The sequence below is a fragment of the Anomaloglossus baeobatrachus genome, chromosome 1, assembly GCF_048569485.1.
Source record: "Anomaloglossus baeobatrachus isolate aAnoBae1 chromosome 1, aAnoBae1.hap1, whole genome shotgun sequence".
Taxonomy (NCBI): Eukaryota; Metazoa; Chordata; class Amphibia; order Anura; family Aromobatidae; genus Anomaloglossus; species Anomaloglossus baeobatrachus.
The window spans coordinates 837,262,080-837,286,662 of record NC_134353.1 but is presented as its reverse complement, the minus strand read 5'-3'; positions in this window follow the sequence as shown (position 1 = coordinate 837,286,662).

Here is a 24,583-nt window from a genome sequence, read left to right as displayed (position 1 = left end):
TGACCAAAAGTGCAACTGTGCAGGGACACCGTACTCAACGCCATCTCAGCACAGCAGCCATCCCTCGGTCCCTCCGATGTGGACAAGTAAAAGACCATTTCCTCCTATCCATGACAAAGCGTTGAGATTCACTCTGTGCAGCACTGGTGTTTAGTGGACAAGTAGATCTAAGATTGCGTACCACATTCTGCAGATACTCCTGTATACGTGCGTCTATTTCTATGGCAGGAATTAGTTCGCCAAATTTTGTCTTGTACCGGGGATCTAACAGTGTGGCAACCCAGTATTCAGGATTAGTTCAAATTCATACAATCCGAGGGTCATGTAGGTAGTGCAGCAAGAAGGCGCTCATGTGTCTTGTGCATCCAGGAGGACCAAGTCCTTGGTGTGTTGGTGGCAGAGAGGTGAGAATCGTGCATCCTTCCTCTGCCCTCTACCCACAACCTCGCACAACCGAAATGTGAGCAAGCTCTCACTCATCTGCTGAGTCTTCCATGCCCATCGCCAGTTCGTCCTCCATTTCTTCATGGGCTCCTGCACTTTCATCAACACTTTTTGCTGATACTATGCGCCCTTGTTAATCCCTCTCCCTCACCATGAATGCCGCATAGGTGCCGCTGACCATCTGGACCTCGTAGATCTTGTTATCCCTTCCGCATATGACTCCTCCTGTACTTCCTCCCCTTCCTCTTGTCCCAACACCTGACTCAGAATAATAATTACAGTGTGCTCCATCATGTAGATGACCAGAATTGTCACGCTGAGAATGACATTGCCAGTGCTAAACATCTTCGTCGACATTTCAAAACTGTGTAGCAGGGTGCATAGGTCCTTGATCTGACACCACTCCAGCAGCGTGATCTGCACCACCTCTGGATCAAGTTATCCCAGGCTATATGTCTTACCGTATTTCAGCAGGGCTCTGCGGTGCTGCCACACACGCTGCAACATGTGCAGATTCCAATTCCTGCGTGTCGAAACATCGCATTTACGGCGTTTAACTGCCAGACCCTAAGACTTCCGGAGTGATGAAAGTTGTTGAGCTGCTGTGTGCGCACGATGGAAGTGAGCACATAGCGAGCGTGCCCACTGCACAAGGCCATGTAGGCCGTGATGGTGTTTTAAAAATTGCTGGCGAATTCGGTTCAACACGTGAGCCCTAAAAGGCACGTGTGTCACATTGCCCTGAGGATGGCCCGCAGCCAGGTTTGCATCATTGCCGCACACGGCTGTTAAGTCACCAACGTAGTCCGCTCCGTCAATTTGTACTCCGGTTGCCAGGTGACAACGTGTTCCTTTCATGAATAGTGCTGATGATGTGAGAGTAGTCGATGCCAGCGGCGCAGGTGGACGCAGGTTATGCTCACCCACTGGGCTGCATTACCTTGACAGATGCAGAATCTCTGGCTGAATGTAGCTGGTGGGTATCTCACAGATGAAATACCATCATTCAGCTACAACCAATGGGAAGACACCACACCCTTTTTTATGCCCATCCTGTCTGCAGACCACTGCCAGACATAGCTATGAACCTCTGGTTAATTTTACCCCCAGTTCAGTTTTATGATTTTGTGTGCTTGTTACCTGACTACTTTTCCTGCTTGCTGTTTATGTACCTTGTTGGCCGATACGCATTTCAACTCTGCTTGTTTTCTGATTCTTTCCTGGCCGTCCCATTCTGTTCCTGTTCCTCAATTAATGTTTTGACCCTGCCTGACTACTATTCTCTGTAATAGCGGTGTGACTCACATTTCCCATACATTTCAAAGTAAAGCTTTGACCGCCTGATGGCATTGAGCTCTGCTGCCAGCATAGTAAGGAGGTGTGTGGTAGTCCTTGTGCGCAGTTGCAAGGAAGGGTGGCCTGACCACACAGGGTTTGCGCCAAGGTAGAGGACCCACACGAGGTTGAAGAGGCAGAAGCAGTGTATTAACTTCTACATACAGAACAAGGATTGAAACAACTCGTGGGGACGGCAAGACTTGTACAGCAGACCCTTCTCCATCTCTCACCATAGTTTGCCAGTGCCCAGTCAGTGACATGTAATGACCCTGTCTATGCTTACTGGTCCAAGTATCTGTGTTGAAATGCACCCTGTCGCACACAGATTTTCTCAAGGAAGTGGTGATGTTGTGTGCGACATGCTGGTGTAGCGCGGGCATGCTTTTCTTGGAGAAGCAGTGGTGATTGGGCATGTGGTACTGGGGCACAGCGACAGACATAAGGTCTGTAAAATCCTGTGTGTCCACTACGCGTAAAGGCAGCATTTCGGTAGCCAACAGCTTACAGAGGGATAGAGTCAACCACTTAGCTTTGTCATGGGTCGCAGTAAGTGGCCTTTTATTTGACCACATCTGAGGGAAAGAGATCTGGCTGCTGTCTGTAGACGGTGTTGAGTAGGGTGTCCCTGGAAAAATGCAGGTTTGTGAGAAAAGTGCAGGCGGAGACATGATGTTGCCTTCATCTTGCCTTCAGATCTGTTCATCTTGTATCATTTTTAAAAAACACATCAAGCAAGGGTTACTCCAAGCGGAGTCTACCTTTTTTCCCAACATTGGGCACACAGACACCCCATCAGTGGCAGCACTTGTGCCCTAGTTGCAAACAGGATGTTTTGATTTGCATCAAGCACATTCCAAATCCACAAGCATTTACTCTCCCCAGGATGACACAGGGGTAGTAAATTCCTTCTGGATCCATGACTTGTTCATTTTGATGAACGTCAGTGTGTCCACATTGTCACTGGACAGACGCGTGCGCTTATCTGTCAGCACACACCCAGCAGCACTGAAGAAGACACGTTCAGAGACAACGCTGGCAGCTGCACACGACAAAATCTCCAAGGCGTAACTGGAGAGCTCTGTCAATTTTTCTAGATTTGAAGCCCAAAAGGAGCAAGGCTCCATTTGCAAAGTCATTGCATCGATGTTCATTTGGAGATACTCCTGTATCATCCTCTCCATCCGTTGACTATGTGTCAGACTTGTTGTCTCTGGTGGCCTTGCAAAGGAGGGTCTAAAAAAATTATGAAAATATTCCATAAAATTGCTGTTACCAGCACCAGATACGGTCCTACTGGTACGGGTAGACTGTTGAAGATGACGATGCCGTCCCATGTTTGTCAAGTTACAACTGGGAGAATCACTCCCTTCACCTGCACGGTTGTTTGGTGTAAAAGCCGAGCTAAGATCGAGTAACAGCTTATGCTGATACTCCAGCATACGTGCGTCCCTTTCTATGGGTGGAATTATGTCACAAAATTTGGACTTGTCCCGGGGATCTAATAGTGTGGCAAGCCAGTAGTCATCATCACTTCTAATTTTGACAATCCGAGGGTCATGTTGGAGGTAGTGCAACAAGAAGGCACTCATGTGTCTTGCGCAGCCATGCGGACCAAGTCCACGCTGTGTTTGTGGCATAGAGGTGCTAACCGTTCTTTCTTCCTCTGACATCTCCCCCCAACCTCTTTCAACTGAATTTTGACCAAGGTCTCCCTCATCCGCTGAGTCTTCCATGTCCATGGACAGTTCGTCCTCCATATCTTCATGTCCTCCTGCACCTTCCTCAACATCTCGCCTGCTACCATGCGCCCTTGTTGATCCCTGTCCCCCATGGTCCCATGCCTGCCGCGTTGGTGATGATGAACGTCTGGACCTTGGTGATGTTGTTGTGTCTTGCGCATATGAATCCTCCTGTAGTTCCTCCCCTTCCTGTTGTCCCACCCCCTGACTCCGAATAGTGTTTAGCGTGTGCTCCAGCATGTAAATGACTGTAATCATCATGCTGATAATGGCATTGTCAGCGCTAAACATATTCGTCGCCATGTCGAAACTGTGCAGAACGGTGCATAGGTCCTTGATCTGAGATCACTCCATCAGGGTGATCTGCCCCACTTCTGCATCTCGTTGGCCCAGGCTATACATCATGACGTATTGCACCAGGGCTCGCCGGTGCTGCCACAGTCGCTGTAACATGTGGAGAGTTGAATTCCAGCGTGTCGCCACATCGCATTTCAGGCGATGAACCGGCAGGCCGAAAGACTTCTGGAGCGATGCAAGTCGCTCAGCTGCGGCGGTTGAACGGCGGAAGTGAGCACTGCAGACAGTTTACGTGCCCTGGTCAGAAGGCCATCTAGGCCAGGATAGTGTGTTAAAAATTGCTGGACAACAAGGTTCAACACGTGAGCCATACAAGGCACGTGTGTCACCTTGCCCAGGCGAAGGGCCGCACCCAGGTTTGCAGCATTGTCGCACACGGCCTTACCAGGCTGCAGGTTGAGTGGAGACAACCATTTATTAAACTCGGACCGCAGAGCTGACCACAACTCCTCAGCTGTGTGACTCTTATTCCCAAGACATGTCAAGCTAAAGACCGCCTGATGCCGTTGCGCTCTGCTGCCAGCATAGTAATGAGGGGTGCGTGATTCCTTCTGCGCAGTGAGAACGCTGGTGGCCTGACCAGGCAGGCTTGGGGCGGAGGTGGAGGACCCAGATGAGGTGGAGGATGCAGAAGCAGTGGCGGAACTTGGACAGACAGAGGATTGACACACAAGTCGTGGGGACGGCAAGACTTGTGCAGCAGACCCTTCACCATCTATCAACATAGTTACCCAGTGCCCAGTCAGCGACATGTAACGTCCCTGTCCATGCTTACTGGTCCAAGTATCGGTGGTGAAATGCACCCGTTCACACACAGAGTTTCTCAAGGAAGCGGTGATGTTGTGTGCGACATGCTGGTGTAGCGCGGGCACACCTTTCTTAGAGAAGTAGTGGCGACTAGGCATCTGGTACTGGGGCACAGCGACAGACATAAGGTCTCTAAAATCCTGTGTGTCCACTAGGCGGAAAGGCAGCATTTCGGTAGCCAACAGCTTACAGAGGGATAGAGTCAACCTCTTAGCTTTGTCATGGGTCGGAGGAAGTGGCCTTTTATTTGACCACATCTGAGGGACAGAGATCTGGCTGCTGTGTGTAGACGGTGTTGAGTAGGGTGTCCCTGGAAAAATGCAGGTTTGTGAGGAAAGTGCAGGCGGAGACATGATGTTGCCTTCATCCAACGTAGGTGCTATCGATGTCTGAGAGAGCTGTACACACTCACTTGTTTCCCCTTCCAAACCAACTGACGACCTACCAAGCAAACTGCCTGTTGCGGTTACAGTGGTGGAAGTTTTGCGTGGAAAAACAGGTGTGACAGCTGTCCCCACAGTCCTAGAAGATGAAGAGCGCGCGGATGCACTGGAAGGGGCGGGCGGTGGATGGTTCGCTCCGCTAGGCCGCATTGCAGCACAGTGAGCTTCCCACCGGGACCTATGATATTTATTCATGTGACGATTCATGGAAGAAGTTGTCAAACTGCTGAGGTTTTGACCTCTACTAAGAGAATCATGACAAATTTTACATATCACATGATTTGGGCGATCTTTTTCTATGTCAAAAAAGGAACAGGCTAGGCAAGGCTTAGAGGCCATGCGACCTGTTGATGCACCCCGAATAATGCTCATAGGCAGAGTGGTGGCTGAGGATGCAGTTGTAGACGTGCTACCAGTGCTCCGACTCTGTCCAGGAAGGCGCAAGGTAATTTCGTCGTCGGTTGCATCCTCCTCCACCGCCTCTGTTGACCTCCTCGAGTGCCTGACTGGGGGTTGACAGTAGGTGGGATCTAGAACTTCATCATCAATTGTTGTGTTTGCACTCCCCTCCCCCTCAGACCGAGCCTCTTCTTGCCCTGACCGAATATTTAAGTTGTCATCCCAATCGGGTATCTGCGTCTCATCTTCATCAGTATGTTCCTCATTGCCTATAACCACAGTTGTTGGAAAGGCAGCATTTTGGTAGCCAACAGTTTGCATTTTATGAAAGTCAACCTCCAAGCCATGTCATGCCCTTCTAAAAGCATGTATAACACAGCGAGGGGACTCCAACCACAGTCTCCCTCGTTTCCACTCACTGGGCCACACACACCCCACTTGACTGGCATCGGTTGAGCTCCCTTTTGAAAAAGAAAAAGATGCTTTGCATGAAGCACTCTCAAAAATACGCGTGCCTTTCCCGTCCCCTGGCTGACCCAGGGGAAGAAAAGTCCTCTGAGAGCCATGACTTGTTCATCTTGGTTCTTTTAGAGACACAGCGAGGGGACTCCAACCACAGTCTCCCTCGTTTCCACTAACTGGGCCACACACACCCCACTTGACTGGCATCGGTTGAGCCCCCTTTTGAAAAAGAAAAAGATGCTTTGCATGAAGCACTCTCAAAAATACGCGTGCCTTTCCCGTCCCCTGGCTGACCCAGGGGAAGAAAAGTCCTCTGAGAGCCATGACTTGTTCATCTTGGTTCTTTTAGAGACACAGCGAGGGGACTCCAACCACAGTCTCCCTCGTTTCCACTAACTGGGCCACACACACCCCACTTGACTGGCATCGGTTGAGCCCCCTTTTGAAAAAGAAAAAGATGCTTTGCATGAAGCACTCTCAAAAATACGCGTGCCTTTCCCGTCCCCTGGCTGACCCAGGGGAAGAAAAGTCCTCTGAGAGCCATGACTTGTTCATCTTGGTTCTTTTAGAGACACAGCGAGGGGACTCCAACCACAGTCTCCCTCGTTTCCACTCACTGGGCCACACACACCCCACTTGACTGGCATCGGTTGAGCTCCCTTTTGAAAAAGAAAAAGATGCTTTGCATGAAGCACTCTCAAAAATACGCGTGCCTTTCCCGTCCCCTGGCTGACCCAGGGGAAGAAAAGTCCTCTGAGAGCCATGACTTGTTCATCTTGGTTCTTTTAGAGACACAGCGAGGGGACTCCAACCACAGTCTCCCTCGTTTCCACTAACTGGGCCACACACACCCCACTTGACTGGCATCGGTTGAGCCCCCTTTTGAAAAAGAAAAAGATGCTTTGCATGAAGCACTCTCAAAAATACGCGTGCCTTTCCCGTCCCCTGGCTGACCCAGGGGAAGAAAAGTCCTCTGAGAGCCATGATTTGTTCATTTTGGGTCTTTTAGAAACACAGCGAGGGGACTCCAACCACAGTCTCCTTCGTTGCCACTCACTGGGCCACACACACCCCACTTGACTGGCATCGGTTGAGCTCCCTTTTGAAAAAGAAAAAGATGCTTTGCATGAAGCACTCTCAAAAATACGCGTGCCTTTCCCGTCCCCTGGCTGACCCAGGGGAAGAAAAGTCCTCTGAGAGCCATGACTTGTTCATCTTGGTTCTTTTAGAGACACAGCGAGGGGACTCCAACCACAGTCTCCCTGGTTGCCACTCACTGGGCCACACACACCCCACTTGACTGGCATCGGTTGAGCTCCCTTTTGAAAAAGAAAAAGATGCTTTGCATGAAGCACTCTCAAAAATACGCGGGCCTTTCCCGTCCCCTGGCTGACCCAGGGGAAGAAAAGTCCTCTGAGAGCCATGACTTGTTCATCTTGGTTCTTTTAGAGACACAGCGAGGGGACTCCAACCACAGTCTCCCTCGTTTCCACTCACTGGGCCACACACACCCCACTTGACTGGCATCGGTTGAGCTCCCTTTTGAAAAAGAAAAAGATGCTTTGCATGAAGCACTCTCAAAAATACGCGTGCCTTTCCCGTCCCCTGGCTGACCCAGGGGAAGAAAAGTCCTCTGAGAGCCATGACTTGTTCATCTTGGTTCTTTTAGAGACACAGCGAGGGGACTCCAACCACAGTCTCCCTCGTTGCCACTCACTGGGCCACACACACCCCACTTGACTGGCATCGGTTGAGCTCCCTTTTGAAAAAGAAAAAGATGCTTTGCATGAAGCACTCTCAAAAATACGCGTGCCTTTCCCGTCCCCTGGCTGACCCAGGGGAAGAAAAGTCCTCTGAGAGCCATGACTTGTTCATCTTGGTTCTTTTAGAGACACAGCGAGGGGACTCCAACCACAGTCTCCCTGGTTGCCACTCACTGGGCCACACACACCCCACTTGACTGGCATCGGTTGAGCTCCCTTTTGAAAAAGAAAAAGATGCTTTGCATGAAGCACTCTCAAAAATACGCGTGCCTTTCCCGTCCCCTGGCTGACCCAGGGGAAGAAAAGTCCTCTGAGAGCCATGATTTGTTCATTTTGGGTCTTTTAGAAACACAGCGAGGGGACTCCAACCACAGTCTCCTTCGTTGCCACTAACTGGGCCACACACACCCCACTTGACTGGCATCGGTTGAGCCCCCTTTTGAAAAAGAAAAAGATGCTTTGCATGAAGCACTCTCAAAAATACGCGTGCCTTTCCCGTCCCCTGGCTGACCCAGGGGAAGAAAAGTCCTCTGAGAGCCATGACTTGTTCATCTTGGTTCTTTTAGAGACACAGCGAGGGGACTCCAACCACAGTCTCCCTCGTTTCCACTCACTGGGCCACACACACCCCACTTGACTGGCATCGGTTGAGCTCCCTTTTGAAAAAGAAAAAGATGCTTTGCATGAAGCACTCTCAAAAATACGCGTGCCTTTCCCGTCCCCTGGCTGACCCAGGGGAAGAAAAGTCCTCTGAGAGCCATGACTTGTTCATCTTGGTTCTTTTAGAGACACAGCGAGGGGACTCCAACCACAGTCTCCCTTGTTGCCACTCACTGGGCCACACACACCCCACTTGACTGGCATCGGTTGAGCTCCCTTTTGAAAAAGAAAAAGATGCTTTGCATGAAGCACTCTCAAAAATACGCGTGCCTTTCCCGTCCCCTGGCTGACCCAGGGGAAGAAAAGTCCTCTGAGAGCCATGACTTGTTCATCTTGGTTCTTTTAGAGACACAGCGAGGGGACTCCAACCACAGTCTCCCTCGTTTCCACTCACTGGGCCACACACACCCCACTTGACTGGCATCGGTTGAGTTCCCTTTTGAAAAAGAAAAAGATGCTTTGCATGAAGCACTCTCAAAAATACGCGTGCCTTTCCCGTCCCCTGGCTGACCCAGGGGAAGAAAAGTCCTCTGAGAGCCATGACTTGTTCATCTTGGTTCTTTTAGAGACACAGCGAGGGGACTCCAACCACAGTCTCCCTCGTTTCCACTCACTGGGCCACACACACCCCACTTGACTGGCATCGGTTGAGCTCCCTTTTGAAAAAGAAAAAGATGCTTTGCATGAAGCACTCTCAAAAATACGCGTGCCTTTCCCGTCCCCTGGCTGACCCAGGGGAAGAAAAGTCCTCTGAGAGCCATGACTTGTTCATCTTGGTTCTTTTAGAGACACAGCGAGGGGACTCCAACCACAGTCTCCCTGGTTGCCACTCACTGGGCCACACACACCCCACTTGACTGGCATCGGTTGAGCTCCCTTTTGAAAAAGAAAAAGATGCTTTGCATGAAGCACTCTCAAAAATACGCGTGCCTTTCCCGTCCCCTGGCTGACCCAGGGGAAGAAAAGTCCTCTGAGAGCCATGTCCACATTGTCAGTGGACAGACACGTGTGCTTATCTGCCAGCAGACCCACAGCAGCACTGAAGACAGGTTCCGAGAGAACGCTGGCTGCAGGACACGACAAGATCCCCAAGACGTACGTGGCGAGCTCAGGCAATTTATCAAGATTGGAAGCCAAGAATGAGCAGGGCTCAAGTTGCACATTAATGGAATCGATGTTTCCTTGCATATACTCATATATCTGTGTGTCCTCCTCTTTTTCCTTGTCCAGCTCTTTTGTTTTCGCATGAGTATATGTCCTTGTCACTTTCTTATGTGTTGTGAGTTGTTTGTGACCTTTTGGACACCTTTGAGGGTGTTTTCTAGGTGTTTTTCTGTGTTTGTGATTGCCTGCCATTGTTTCCTATACAGTTCGAGTTCGGTTCGTCGAACGTTCGACGAACCGAACTCGAACGGGAGGTCCGTTCGGCGAACCAACCTCGAGCCGAACCGCGACCGGTTCGCTCATCTCTACTCCTGAATTGCAAGCGCAGGTAGTCCACCATGACACAAAAGGTGCAGGAGAAAGACAGAGACCACCAATCGGGTGGGGGACCAGACTGCAGTCGGCTTCGGGCACCGACCACCATCACCTTGGTTTACCACAGACTCATGTGTTTACTAATAGTGAGTACATCAGTGCCCTCCAGCCGCCCATCTCCATGCACCGCCCAACTCTCCCCCTAACGGGTTTCGGGCCACCATCTCTACCCACGGAGGGGTTAACAACTTGCTGCGCAAAATCTCTTCCGGGTGCCCCGTAACTGCAGCGGTGGTGTCCACCTTCACCACATCCTGTGGGTGGTGTCACAAACTTAACCACGGTTCCGGCCGTACACCTACCCCCTTTTAATCAGAGTGACCGCAGGACCCCCAGGTCCGGAGACCCTCAAGCCACCCACTGAAGGTCCAGACCCGAATGGCTCGGCTAACATTGAGCTCGGGGCAGCACACGCCCAGAATAGAAGGCAAGGATCTCATGACAGATTCCCGTTAATTCCCCAGGCTGCTTTGATATCCTTGCCTGGGAGAGCTTACTTAGGCAGTATAACAACCTTATGTCTTGTTGCTTTGCTCATTTTTAAGCCTCCTACACAGCTGTTTCTGTTTCAGGCTACATATGAAAATGATGATTATCACCTGCTTGTTATAATTAGTTACTCATACACCTGACTATAATACTATAAAGTGTATCTAGATAAATGTCTGCATTGAAAGCAAAGGTCGATCACACCAAATGATGTTGTGATTTAGGTTTCTCCTATGTTCAATCACTGTACCTTTTGTTAATTGATTAAAATGTTCTCTTAACGCTTCTGTTTTGGAAAGCATTTTTACTTTGCAGCATTTTTTCCCACACTTGCTTCAAACTTTTGCACAACACTGTATATTTTTTAGGATACCTGAGGAAGGCGGTTGTTCCCGCTGAAACGCGTTGTATCCGTTTTTTATTTCCATATGTTTGAGTAATAAATTCCATTTGAGGACAAGAGTTTTTAAAATCATTACTACGGGGAACGCGGCCACTACAGAATTGGTTTACTTTATTTTTAACTTTTTCACCTGTGGTAATCCGAGCCAGGACCATACACAGGATCAATTCAAGGTAAGCAGCAGACCCAGATAAGGAGACTTTGGAAAAGTCATATATGCCTGAAGTTTTGTGGCAAAAGGTGAGTGCATAAAACTTCAGTAAAAAAAAGGGCACCAGAGAGCCGCTTTGATAACGCGCTGAGATTGGCACCGCGTGTTTGTTTTTTATTATATACCCTGCAGGGAATCACCTTACTTCATAGAAATAAACACTTGAAATAGATCCCTCTGTGTGTAATGACTCTATATAATATATAGGAATAGATCACTCTGTGTGTAATGACTATATAATATATAGGAATAGATCCCTCTGTGTGTAATGACTATATAATATATAGGTATAGATCTCTCTGTGTGTAATGACTCTATATAATATATAGGAATAGATCCCTCTGTGTGTAATGACTCTATATAAAATATAGGACTAGATCCCTCTGTGTGTAATGACTCTATATAGTATATAGGAATAGATCCCTCTGTGTGTATTGACTCTATATAATATATAGGAATAGATCCCTCTGTGTGTAATGACTCTATATAATATATAGGAATAGATCCCTCTGTGTGTAATGACTATATAATATATGTATAGATCCCTCTGTGTGTAATGACTCTATATAATATATAGTAATAGATCCCTCTGTGTGTAATGACTCTATATAAAATATATGACTAGATCCCTCTGTGTGTAATGACTCTATATAATATATAGGAATAGATCCCTCTGTGTGTAATGACTCTATATAATATATAGGAATAGATCCCTCTGTGTGTAATGACTCTATATAAAATATAGGACTAGATCCCTCTGTGTGTAATGACTCTATATAATATATAGGAGTAGATCCCTCTGTGTGTAATGACTCTATATAATATATAGGAATAGCTCCCTCTGTGTGTAATGACTCTATATAATATATAGGAGTAGATCCCTCTGTGTGTAATGACTCTATATAATATATAGGAATAGATCCCTCTGTGTGTAATGACTCTATATAATTATTATTATTATTATTATTTATTATTATAGCGCCATTTATTCCATGGCGCTTTACAAGTGAAAAAGGGTATACGTACAACAATCATTAACAGTACAAGACAGACTGGTATTGGAGGAGAGAGGAACCTGCCCGCGAGGGCTCACAGTCTACAGGGAATGGGCGATGATACAATAGGTGAGGACAGAGCTGGTTGTGCAGTGGTCTACTGGACTGAGGGCTATTGTAGGTTGTAGGCTTGTTGGAAGAGGTGGGTCTTGAGGTTCCTCTTGAAGCTTTCCACGGTAAGGGAGAGTCTGATATGCTGAGGTAGAGCGTTCCAGAGTATGGGGGATGCACGGGAGAAATCTTGTACACGATTGTGGGAGGAGGAGATAAGAGAGGAGCAGAGAAGGAGATCTTGTGAGGATCTAAGGTTGCGTGCAGGTAGGTACCGGGAGACTAGGTCACAGATGTAGGGAGGAGACAGGTTGTGCATGGCTTTGTATGTCATGGTTAATGTTTTGAACTGGAGTCGTTGGGCGATGGGAAGCCAGTGAAGGGATTGGCAGAGTGGCAAGGCTGGGGAGTAGCGAGGGGAGAGGTGGATTAAGCGGGCTGCAGAGTTTAGGATAGATTGGAGGGGTGCAAGAGTGTTGGAAGGTAGGCCAGAGAGCAGGAGGTTGCAGTAGTCGAGGCGGGAGATGATGAGGGCATGCACTAATGTTTTTGCAGATTCTTGTTTAAGGAAAGAACGGATCCGGGAGATATTTTTGAGTTGTAATCGGCATGAGTTGAAGAGGGCTTGGATGTGTGGCTTGAAGGATAGAGCAGAGTCGAGGGTCACTCCAAGGCAACGAGCTTGTGAGACTGGGGTGAGTGGGCAACCATCAAGTTTGATGGAAAGGCTTGTTGGAGGAGATGAGTGAGGAGGAGGAAAGACAATAAACTCTGTTTTGTCCATGTTAAGTTTTAGGAATCGTGCAGAGAAGAAGGATGAAATAGCAGAGAGACATTGTGGTATTTTGGTTAGTAGAGAGGTAATGTCAGGTCCAGAGAGGTAGATCTGTGTGTCATCGGCATAGAGATGATACTGGAAGCCATGGGACTCTATGAGCTGTCCCAGGCCGAAGGTGTAGATGGAGAACAGCAGGGGTCCAAGAACTGAGCCTTGAGGGACACCGACAGATAGGGGGCGAGATGAGGAAGTGGTGTGAGAATGGGAGACGCTGAAAGTTCGGTCGGTTAGATATGAGGATATCCAAGATAGGGCCAAGTCTGTGATGCCCAGAGATGATATATATATAAATATATATATATATATATATAATATATAGGAATAGATCCCTCTGTGTGTAATGACTCTATATAATATATAGGAGTAGATCCCTCTGTGTGTAATGACTCTATATAATATATAGGAATAGATCCCTCTGTGTGTAATGACTCTATATAATATATAGGAATAGATCCCTCTGTGTGTAATGACTCTATATAATATATAGGAATAGATCCCTCTGTGTGTATTGACTCTATATAATATATAGGAATATATCCCTCTGTGTATAATATATAGAAATAGATCCCTCTGTGTGTATTGACTCTATATAATATATAGGAATAGATCCCTCTGTGTGTAATGACTCTATATAATATATAGGAATAGATCCCTCTGTGTGTAATGATTCTATATAATATATAGAAATAGATCCCTCTGTGTGTATTGACTCTATATAATATATAGGAATAGACCCCTCTGTGTGTGTAATGACTCTATATAATATATAGAAATAGATCCCTCTGTGTGTAATGACTATATAATATATAGGAAAAGATCCCTCTGTGTGTAATGACTCTATATAATATATAGGAATAGATCCCTCTGTGTGTAATGACTATATAATATATAGGAATAGATCCCTCTGTGTGTAATGACTCTATATAATATATAGGAATAGATCCCTCTGTGTGTAATGACTCTATATAATATATAGGAGTAGATCCCTCTGTGTGTAATGACTCTATATAATATATAGGAATAGATCCCTCTGTATGTAATGACTCTATATAATATATAGGAATAGATCCCTCTGTGTGTAATGACTCTATATAATATATAGGAATAGATCCCTCTGTGTGTATTGACTCTCTATAATATATACGAATAGATCCCTCTGTGTATAATATATAGAAATAGATCCCTCTGTGTGTATTGACTCTATATAATATATAGGAATAGATCCCTCTGTGTGTAATGACTCTATATAATATATAGGAATAGATCCCTCTGCGTGTAATGATTCTATATAATATATAGAAATAGATCCCTCTGTGTGTATTGACTCTATATAATATATAGGAATAGACCCCTCTGTGTGTGTAATGACTCTATATAATATATAGAAATAGATCCATCTGTGTGTATTGACTCTATATAATATATAGGAATAGATCCCTCTGTGTGTAATGACTATATAATATATAGGAAAAGATCCCTCTGTGTGTAGTTGTCGCGGGCGGAGGAGGGGACGCCGCGCTCTCCCACTGCTCGGGTCCGGCTGCCGCGGCTGCTGCGGCCTGCTGCTGCTCGGTGGCTCGAGCGATGGGCCGGATCCCGGGGACTCTAGCGGCGCTCCTCGCTCGTGAGTGAAAGGGGATTTTTGGGTGTGGGGATTGGTTATTGTCCGTGACGCCACCCACGGTTGTGGTGATTTGCTGACACCACCGCTGCTCTGTATGGGGATCCCGGGAAGGATGGTATGGAGCAGCCAGTTGTTGTGTTGCCCCTCCGTGGGTAGGGGTTGGTGATCCCGGGGCCCAGTGATTAGGTGGGTGATGCAGGGCTTGGTGGGGTGCAGGGACGCGGGGGCAGCGCTGTGCCTTGCGGCACTGTGGTACTCACTCAGCCTGAGACGTTGACACAGTTTTCGGTAAAACACACGGCTGGAAAGACGGTTCCCACGGACGGCTGCACTTGCTCTCCCCAGTAGGTGACGGTGACGGTCCCTCTGTCCTGCACCTACGTTGATGATGGTTGCGATGGGTTCCCACCGGTAACCCGCTCCCCGGCTTGGATATGGGCCGGAGGAGCCCTAATTTGCCCGCAGGCGCTGGCCCGGAGAGACTGGTGCCCTGGCGGTGGCGGTGTCTCTCTGTAACAGTCGGACTGTTGCCTTCAATCGGGACTTGGTTGTTTGGAGACAGACGTTCCCTTCACTGATGGATTTGGCAAATTATGGCGACTCCTAGCCTTGCCGGGATCCGAAAGGCCCCTGCCCTGGTGCTGACTGTTCTTCGCATACTGCTCCAGACCGCCGGGCCACTACCCGTCCGCGGTCCTTCCAGCAACCTCCGAGCAGTCACCCCTGCGGACTATCACCGCCGTCTGCTGACCTTGCTGTCACAGTCCGGGGCACACACACGGACAAACTTCAGGCTTTACTACTGTCACTTTGCTGTCACTTCAGTTTTTCTCGTTAGCTCCACTACTACTTCCTTCTACTTCACTCCCCTAACTCGACTCTAGCTCTGCCTGAGCTAAAACTCTGTTCTGCCTGGTTCCTCCCGCCTTCAGGGCTGTGAACTCCTCAGTGGGCGGAGCCACCTGCCTGGCCCACCCCCTGGTGTGAACATCAGCCCCTGGAGGAAGGCAACAGGGATTTTGGTAGCTTGGGTGTTCCTAACTGGGGTGTAGGGTGTGGTGGTGTGATGACCTATGACTAGAGTTGAGCGCGGTTCGCGGTTCGAGGTTCTCCAGTTCTAAGCTCGAGTGATTTTTGGGGCTGTTCGAGATCGAACTAGAACTCGAGCTTTTTGCAAAAGCTCGATAGTTCTAGATACTTTAGAGAACGGTTCTAGCAGCAAAAAGCAGGGCTTTTTACAGCTACAATGTGCAGGAGCCATCGCTGGCAGCCTGCCACAAGCTGGTAACCAAGATAAACATCGGGTATCCAAGCAAAGCGCTTTGGTTAGTAACCCGATGTTTATCTTAGTTACGTGCAGGAAGCCCACACTTCCCGCTCAGCTCGCTCCGCCCCCTCCTGCCCGCGGCATGTATACATACATATACACACACACTCTCACTCACGCACCCCCCCCCCCTCCCAGCTACAGTGTGCAGGAGCCATCACTGGCAGCCTGCCACAAGCTGGTAACCAAGATAAACATCGGGTATCCAAGCAAAGCGCTTTGGTTAGTAACCCGATGTTTATCTTAGTTACGTGCAGGAAGCCCACACTTCCCCGCTCAGCTCGCTCCGCCCCCTCCTGCCCGCGGCATGTATACATATATATACACACACACACTCTCACCCCCCCCCCGCTCGGCTTACCTGCGGTGATGAAGTCCCGCCATCCCGACTGTCACTATCCTCCATGGCCGCCGCTTGTCACATCACCTATCGCTTCCGACCCGAGACTGACACTGGCGGTGACGTCACGGACCTCTCGCGATACTTGGTGTGAAGGCGCCGGTCATTGACCTCAGTGACAGGGGCTGTCAGTGTGCTGGAGATCAGCGCAGGTAATGTACCTCGCTGACAGCAGCACTTGTCATGCCCTGCAGTGACCTGGGCTGACCCATTGATGTTAGCTCAGGTCACTGCATTGCTCTCCCAGCCAATGGGGAACATCCTTCTCTTCATTGACTGGGACAGTGTGGATCGTCATGGCAACCCCTTGGATTACACCAGACCTGGATTTGTTTTTCTTTCTAATAAATTGGTTAAAGAGGGAATGTTTTGGGGAGTGTTTTTTCAAATAAAAATGTGTTTGTCGTCTATTTTTTTTTATTACTGACTGGGTTGGTGATGTCGGGTATCTGATAGACGCCTGACCTCACCAACCCCAGGGCTTGATGCCAGGTGACATTACACATCTGGTATTAACCCCATATATTACCCCGTTTGCCACCGCACCAGGGCGCGGGATGAGCTGGGGCGAAGCACCAGGATTGGCGCATCTAATGGATGCGCCACTTCTGGGGCGGCTGCGGCCTGCTATTTTTAGGCTTGGGAGAGTCCAATAACCATGGACCTCCCTAGTCTGAGAATATCAGGCCCCAGCTGTCTGCTTTACCTTAGCTGGTGATCCAATTTTGGGGGACCCCTACGTGTTTTTTTTTTTTTAAATTATTTATTTAATTTAAAATAACAGCGTGGGATGCCCTCAGTTTTGGATTACCAGCCAAGGTGAGGTTGCCAGCTGTGGTCTGCAGGCTGCAGCCGTCTGCTTTACCCTAGCTGGCTACAAAACTAGGGGGAACCCTACGTCATTTTTTTTTCATTTTTTGGCTAAATACAAAGCTAAGCACCCCTTAGTGCCACATGAAAGGTACCAAAGGGTGCTCCACTTTTTCTCCATTTTTTTCTCCACTTTTTCTCCACTTTTTTCTCCACCTTTTCTCCACTTTTTTCTCCACTTTTTCTCCTCTTATGCTCCACTTTTTCTCCACTTTTGTCCACTTTTTTCTCCACTTTTTCTCCTCTTATGCTCCACTTTTTCTCCACTTTTTCTCCACTTTTTCTCCTCTTATGCTCCACTTTTTCTCCACTTTTTTTCTCCACTTTTTTCTACACTTTTTCTCCTCTTATGCTCCACTTTTTCTCCACTTTTTCTCCACTTTTTCTCCACTTTTTCTCCTCTTAATCTCCACTTTTTCTCCTCTTATGCTCCACTTTTTCTCCACTTTTTCTCCTCTTATGCTCCACTTTTTCTCCACTTTTTCTCCTCTTAATCTCCACTTTTTCTCCACTTTTTCTCCACTTTTGTCCACTTTTTTCTCCACTTTTTCTCCTCTTATGCTCCACTTTTTCTCCACTTTTTCTCCACTTTTTCTCCTCTTATGCTCCACTTTTTCTCCACTTTTTCTCCACTTTTTCTCCACTTTTTCTCCACTTTTTCTCCTCTTATGCTCCACTTTTTCTCCACTTTTTCTCCTCTTAATCTCCACTTTTTCTCCACTTTTTCTCCACTTTTTCTCCACTTTTTTCTCCACTTTTTCTCCACTTTTTTCTCCACTTTTTCTCCTCTTATGCTCCACTTTTTCTCCACTTTTTCTCCACTTTTTCTCCTCTTATGCTCCACTTTTTCTCCACTTTTTCTCCACTTTTTCTCCTCTTATGCTCCACTTTTACTCCACTTTTTCTCCTCTTAATCTCCACTTTTTCTCCACTTTTTCTCCACTTTTTCTCCACTTTTTTCTCCACTTTTTCTCCACTTTTTCTCCTGTTATGCTCCACTTTTTCTCCAATTTTTCTCCACTTTTTCTCCTCTTAATCTCCACTTTTTCTCCTCTTATGCTCCACTTTTTCTCCACTTTTTCTCCACTTTTTTTCCACTTTTTCTCCACTTTTTCTCCACTTTTTTCTCCACTTTTTCTCCACTTTTTTCTCCACTTTTTCTCCTCTTATGCTCCACTTTTTCTCCACTTTTTCTCCACTTTTTCTCCACTTTTTCTCCTCTTAATCTCCACTTTTTCTCCTCTTATGCTCCACTTTTTCTCCACTTTTTCTCCTCTTATGCTCCACTTTTTCTCCACTTTTTCTCCTCTTATGCTCCACTTTTTCTCCACTTTTTCTCCACTTTTTCTCCATTTTTTCTCTACTTTTTTCTCCACTTTTTCTCCTCTTATGCTCCACTTTTTCTCCACTTTTTATCCACTTATTCTCCACTTTTTCTCCTCTTATGCTCCACTTTTTCTCCACTTTTTCTCCACTTTTTCTCCTCTTAATCTCCACTTTTTCTCCTCTTATGCTCCACTTTTTCTCCACTTTTTCTCCTCTTATGCTCCACTTTTTCTCCACTTTTTCTCCTCTTATGCTCCACTTTTTCTCCACTTTTTCTCCACTTTTTCTCCACTTTTTTCTCCACTTTTTCTCCTCTTATGCTCCACTTTTTCTCCACTTTTTCTCCACTTATTCTCCACTTTTTCTCCTCTTATGCTCCACTTTTTCTCCACTTTTTCTCCACTTTTTCTCCACTTTTTTCTCCACTTTTTCTCCTCTTATGCTCCACTTTTTCTCCACTTTTTCTCCACTTTTTCTCCACTTTTTCTCCTCTTATGCTCCACTTTTTCTCCACTTTTTCTCCACTTTTTGCTCCACTTTTTCTCCACTTTTTCTCCACTTTTTCTCCACTTTTTTCTCCACTTTTTCTCCTCTTATGCTCCACTTTTTCTCCACTTTTTCTCCACTTTTTCTCCTCTTAATCTCCACTTTTTCTCCTCTTATGCTCCACTTTTTCTCCACTTTTTCTCCACTTTTTCTCCACTTTTTTTCCACTTTTTCTCCACTTTTTCTCCACTTTTTTTCTCCACTTTTTCTCCACTTTTTTCTCCACTTTTTCTCCTCTTATGCTCCACTTTTTCTCCACTTTTTCTCCACTTTTTCTCCTCTTAATCTCCACTTTTTCTCCTCTTATGCTCCACTTTTTCTCCACTTTTTCTCCTCTTATGCTCCACTTTTTCTCCACTTTTTCTCCTCTTATGCTCCACTTTTTCTCCACTTTTTCTCCACTTTTTCTCCACTTTTTCTCCACTTTTTTCTCCACTTTTTCTCCACTTTTTCTCCACTTTTTCTCCTGTTATGCTCCACTTTTTCTCCACTTTTTCTCCACTTTTTGCTCCACTTTTTCTCCACTTTTTCCAAACTTTTTCTCCACTTTTTCTCCTCTTATGCTCCACTTTTTCCCCACTTTTTCTCCACTTTTTCTCCACTTTTTTCTCCACTTTTTCTCCTCTTATGCTCCACTTTTTCTCCACTTTTTCTCCACTTATTCTCCACTTTTTCTCCTCTTATGCTCCACTTTTTCTCCACTTTTTCTCCACTTTTTCTCCACTTTTTTCTCCACTTTTTCTCCTCTTATGCTCCACTTTTTCTCCACTTTTTCTCCACTTTTTCTCCACTTTTTCTCCTCTTATGCTCCACTTTTTCTCCACTTTTTCTCCACTTTTTGCTCCACTTTTTCTCCACTTTTTCTCCACTTTTTTCTCCACTTTTTCTCCTCTTATGCTCCACTTTTTCTCCATTTTTTCTCCACTTTTTCTCCTCTTAATCTCCACTTTTTCTCCTCTTATGCTCCACTTTTTCTCCACTTTTTCTCCACTTTTTCTCCACTTTTTTTCCACTTTTTCTCCACTTTTTCTCCACTTTTTTTCTCCACTTTTTCTCCACTTTTTTCTCCACTTTTTCTCCTCTTATGCTCCACTTTTTCTCCACTTTTTCTCCACTTTTTCTCCTCTTAATCTCCACTTTTTCTCCTCTTATGCTCCACTTTTTCTCCACTTTTTCTCCTCTTATGCTCCACTTTTTCTCCACTTTTTCTCCTCTTATGCTCCACTTTTTCTCCACTTTTTCTCCACTTTTTCTCCACTTTTTTCTCCACTTTTTCTCCACTTTTTCTCCACTTTTTCTCCTCTTATGCTCCACTTTTTCTCCACTTTTTCTCCACTTTTTGCTCCACTTTTTCTCCACTTTTTCTCCACTTTTTCTCCACTTTTTCTCCACTTTTTTCTCCACTTTTTCTCCTCTTATGCTCCACTTTTTCTCCACTTTTTCTCCACTTTTTCTCCACTTTTTCTCCACTTTTTCTCCACTTATGCTCCACTTTTTCTCCACTTTTTCTCCTCTTATGCTCCACTTTTTCTCCACTTTTTCTCCACTTTTTCTCCACTTTTTTCTCCACTTTTTCTCCTCTTATGCTCCACTTTTTCTCCACTTTTTCTCCACTTATTCTCCACTTTTTCTCCTCTTATGCTCCACTTTTTCTCCACTTTTTCTCCACTTTTTCTCCACTTTTTTCTCCACTTTTTCTCCTCTTATGCTCCACTTTTTCTCCACTTTTTCTCCACTTTTTCTCCACTTTTTCTCCTCTTATGCTCCACTTTTTCTCCACTTTTTCTCCACTTTTTGCTCCACTTTTTCTCCACTTTTTCTCCACTTTTTTCTCCACTTTTTCTCCTCTTATGCTCCACTTTTTCTCCATTTTTTCTCCACTTTTTCTCCTCTTAATCTCCACTTTTTCTCCTCTTATGCTCCACTTTTTCTCCACTTTTTCTCCACTTTTTCTCCACTTTTTTTCCACTTTTTCTCCACTTTTTCTCCACTTTTTTTCTCCACTTTTTCTCCACTTTTTTCTCCACTTTTTCTCCTCTTATGCTCCACTTTTTCTCCACTTTTTCTCCACTTTTTCTCCTCTTAATCTCCACTTTTTCTCCTCCTATGCTCCACTTTTTCTCCACTTTTTCTCCTCTTATGCTCCACTTTTTCTCCACTTTTTCTCCTCTTATGCTCCACTTTTTCTCCACTTTTTCTCCACTTTTTCTCCACTTTTTTCTCCACTTTTTCTCCACTTTTTCTCCACTTTTTCTCCTCTTATGCTCCACTTTTTCTCCACTTTTTCTCCACTTTTTGCTCCACTTTTTCTCCACTTTTTCTCCACTTTTTCTCCACTTTTTCTCCACTTTTTTCTCCACTTTTTCTCCTCTTATGCTCCACTTTTTCTCCACTTTTTCTCCTCTTATGCTCCACTTTTTCTCCACTTTTTCTCCTCTTATGCTCCACTTTTTCTCCACTTTTTCTCCACTTTTTTCTCCACTTTTTTCTCCACTTTTTCTCCACTTTTTCTCCACTTTTTCTCCTCTTATGCTCCACTTTTTCTCCACTTTTTCTCCACTTTTTGCTCCACTTTTTCTCCACTTTTTCTCCACTTTTTCTCCACTTATTCTCCACTTTTTTCTCCACTTTTTCTCCTCTTATGCTCCACTTTTTCTCCACTTTTTCTCCACTTTTTCTCCTCTTAATCTCCACTTTTTCTCCTCTTATGCTTCACTTTTTCTCCACTTTTTCTCCACTTTTTCTCCACTTTTTTTCCACTTTTTCTCCACTTTTTCTCCACTTTTTTCTCCACTTTTTCTCCACTTTTTCTCCACTTTTTCTCCTCTTATGCTCCACTTTTTCTCCACTTTTTCTCCACTTTTTCTCCTCTTAATCTCCACTTTTTCTCCTCTTATACTCCACTTTTTCTCCACTTTTTCTCCACTTTTTCTCCACTTTTTCTCCTCTTATGCTCCACTTTTTCTCCACTTTTTCTCCACTTTTTCTCCACTTTTTCTCCACTTTTTTCTCCACTTTTTCTCCACTTTTTCTCCTCTTATGCTCCACTTTTTCTCCACTTTTTCTCCGTTCTTTTTCTATGGTCGGTCTACCCATTAGCTCTGCCATGCATACTGTAGCTCTACACCTACTGCACATGTTACTTTATGATTGACATCTCTTTCGTACCAGAGCTGTCTAAGTCTACTCTGACCCCATATTTGTCATTACTATATTGTCCTTGTACTGTATTATGACATTTGTATCATGTGTTTCATTTCTTGCTGTGTTGCAATTTTTTTGCTGCATCCCAATTGTACCTCTACATTGTTCGAGTTTATGTTATTGTTCTCTCACTCTTATGTGATACTGATTATTGTCATTTTTCATGATTACATGCAGATAAGTCCAATCTGACGAAGGCTCAGGCCGAAACGTCATTTGTAACTTGTTTTGGACAAAAACATATATGCTTATGAAAAAAATTTTTTTCTTAATATGGACCAATAAAGAGTGATTTTGCATTACTATCCATTGTGACTTACTGACTTAGTCTGGGAGATTTAGAGTGCCGAGGTTACTCACTAATTTTATCTATTATTACCTCTGAGCACCTATATACCAGTGAGCAGAGTTTCCTCTACAGTAGTTCTCCTGATTAGGCATGCCCTTACCTCATGAGCAGGGCATTGCAGCTTTGGTAGCAACCATTACGACATGGACTCTGCTGCTGTGGACCCGGGGAGAGTGAGTGCAGATTCATTGCACCCACACTCCTCACATGAAGGGTCCGCACTCCTAGAAAATGGGGGATACGTTCCGTGAGTGTCTCCCCCCCATATTCTAGACGGTCCAGAGTCGTCGTGGGACCCCTTTTTTTTTTTTTCTTACAATAAATTGGTGAAAGAGGAAATGTTTTGGGGACTGTTTTTTCAAATAAATTTCTTTTGTCGATTTTTTGTTTTTGTTATTACTGACAGTTTATGATGTTGGGTATCTAATAGACGCCATGACATCACAAACTGCTGGGCTTGATCTCAGGTGACTTTACAGCTAGTATCAACCCGATTTATTACCCCGTTTGCCACTGCACCAGGGCACGGGATGAGCTGGGGTGAAGCGCCAGGATTGGCGCATCTAGTGGATGCGCCACGTCTGGGGTGCCTGCGGCCTGCTATTTTTAGGCTGTGAAGGCCCAATAACTATGGACCTTCCCACCCTGAGAATACCAGACCACAGCTGTCCGCTTTACCTTGGCTGGTGATCCAATTTGGGGGGGACCCTACTTTTATTGTGTAATTATTAATATTTATAAAATAATTATAAAAAAGAGCCTGAGGGGACCTCCACATTGGATCCCCAACCACGGTAAAGCTGCCAGCTGTGGTTTTCAGGCTACAGCCGTCTGCTTTACCCTAGCTGGCTATCAAAAATGGGGGGACCCAACGTCATTTTTTTTTTTTAACTATTTTTTAAATAGAAAAAATTAATGGGCTTCCCTGTATTTTGATTGCCAACCAAGGTAACGGCAGGAAGATGGGGGTGGCAACCCATAGCTGTCTGCTTTATCTGCGCTGAGAATCAAAAATACCGCGGAGCGCTACGTCATTTTTTTAAAGATTTATTTTTACAGCACTGTGATGTCCAGCAATCAAAATACAGGGAAGCCCATTTTATTTTTAGTTATTTAAATAAATAATTAAAAAAATATATATATGGGCTCCCGCTGCATTTTTTGTATTGCTAGCTAAGGGTAATCCAAGCAGCTACTGGCTGCTAACCCCCACTGCTTGGTGTTACCTTCACTGGCAATGGAAAATCCAGGGAAGCATTTTTTATTTTTTTTGCCAAAAAACTACAAAAAAAGGACGTGAGCTTCGCCATAGTTTTGTATGCTAGCCAGGTATAGCAGGCAGGTGCTGGAAGAGTTGGATACAGCGCCAGAAGATGGCGCTTCTATGAAAATGCCATTTTCTGAGGTGGCGGCAGACTGCAATTCGCAGCAGTGGGGCCCAGAAAGCTCAGGCCAACCTGTGGTGCGGATTCCAATCCCCAGCTGCCCAGTTGTACCTGGCTGGACACAAAAATGGGGCAAAGCCTACGTCATTTGTTTTCTAATTATTTCATGAAATTCATGAAATAATAAAAAAAGGGCTTCCCTTTATTTTTGGTTCCCAGCCGGGTACAAATAGGCAACTGGGGGTTGGGGGCAGCCGTACCTGCCTGCTGTACCTGGCTAGCATACAAAAATATGGCGAAGCCCACATAATTTTTTCAGGGGGCAAAAAACTTCTGCATACAGTCCTGGATGGAGTATGCTGAGCCTTGTAGTTCTGCAGCTGCTGTCTGTCTGTATGGAGAAGAGCAGACAGCAGCTGCAGAACTACAAGGCTCAGCATACTCCATCCAGGACTGTATGCAGAATTTTTGTTGCCCACCAAAAAAATGACGTGGGCTTCGCCATATTTTTGTATGCTAGCCAGGTACAGCTGGCAGCCACGGGCTGCCTCCAA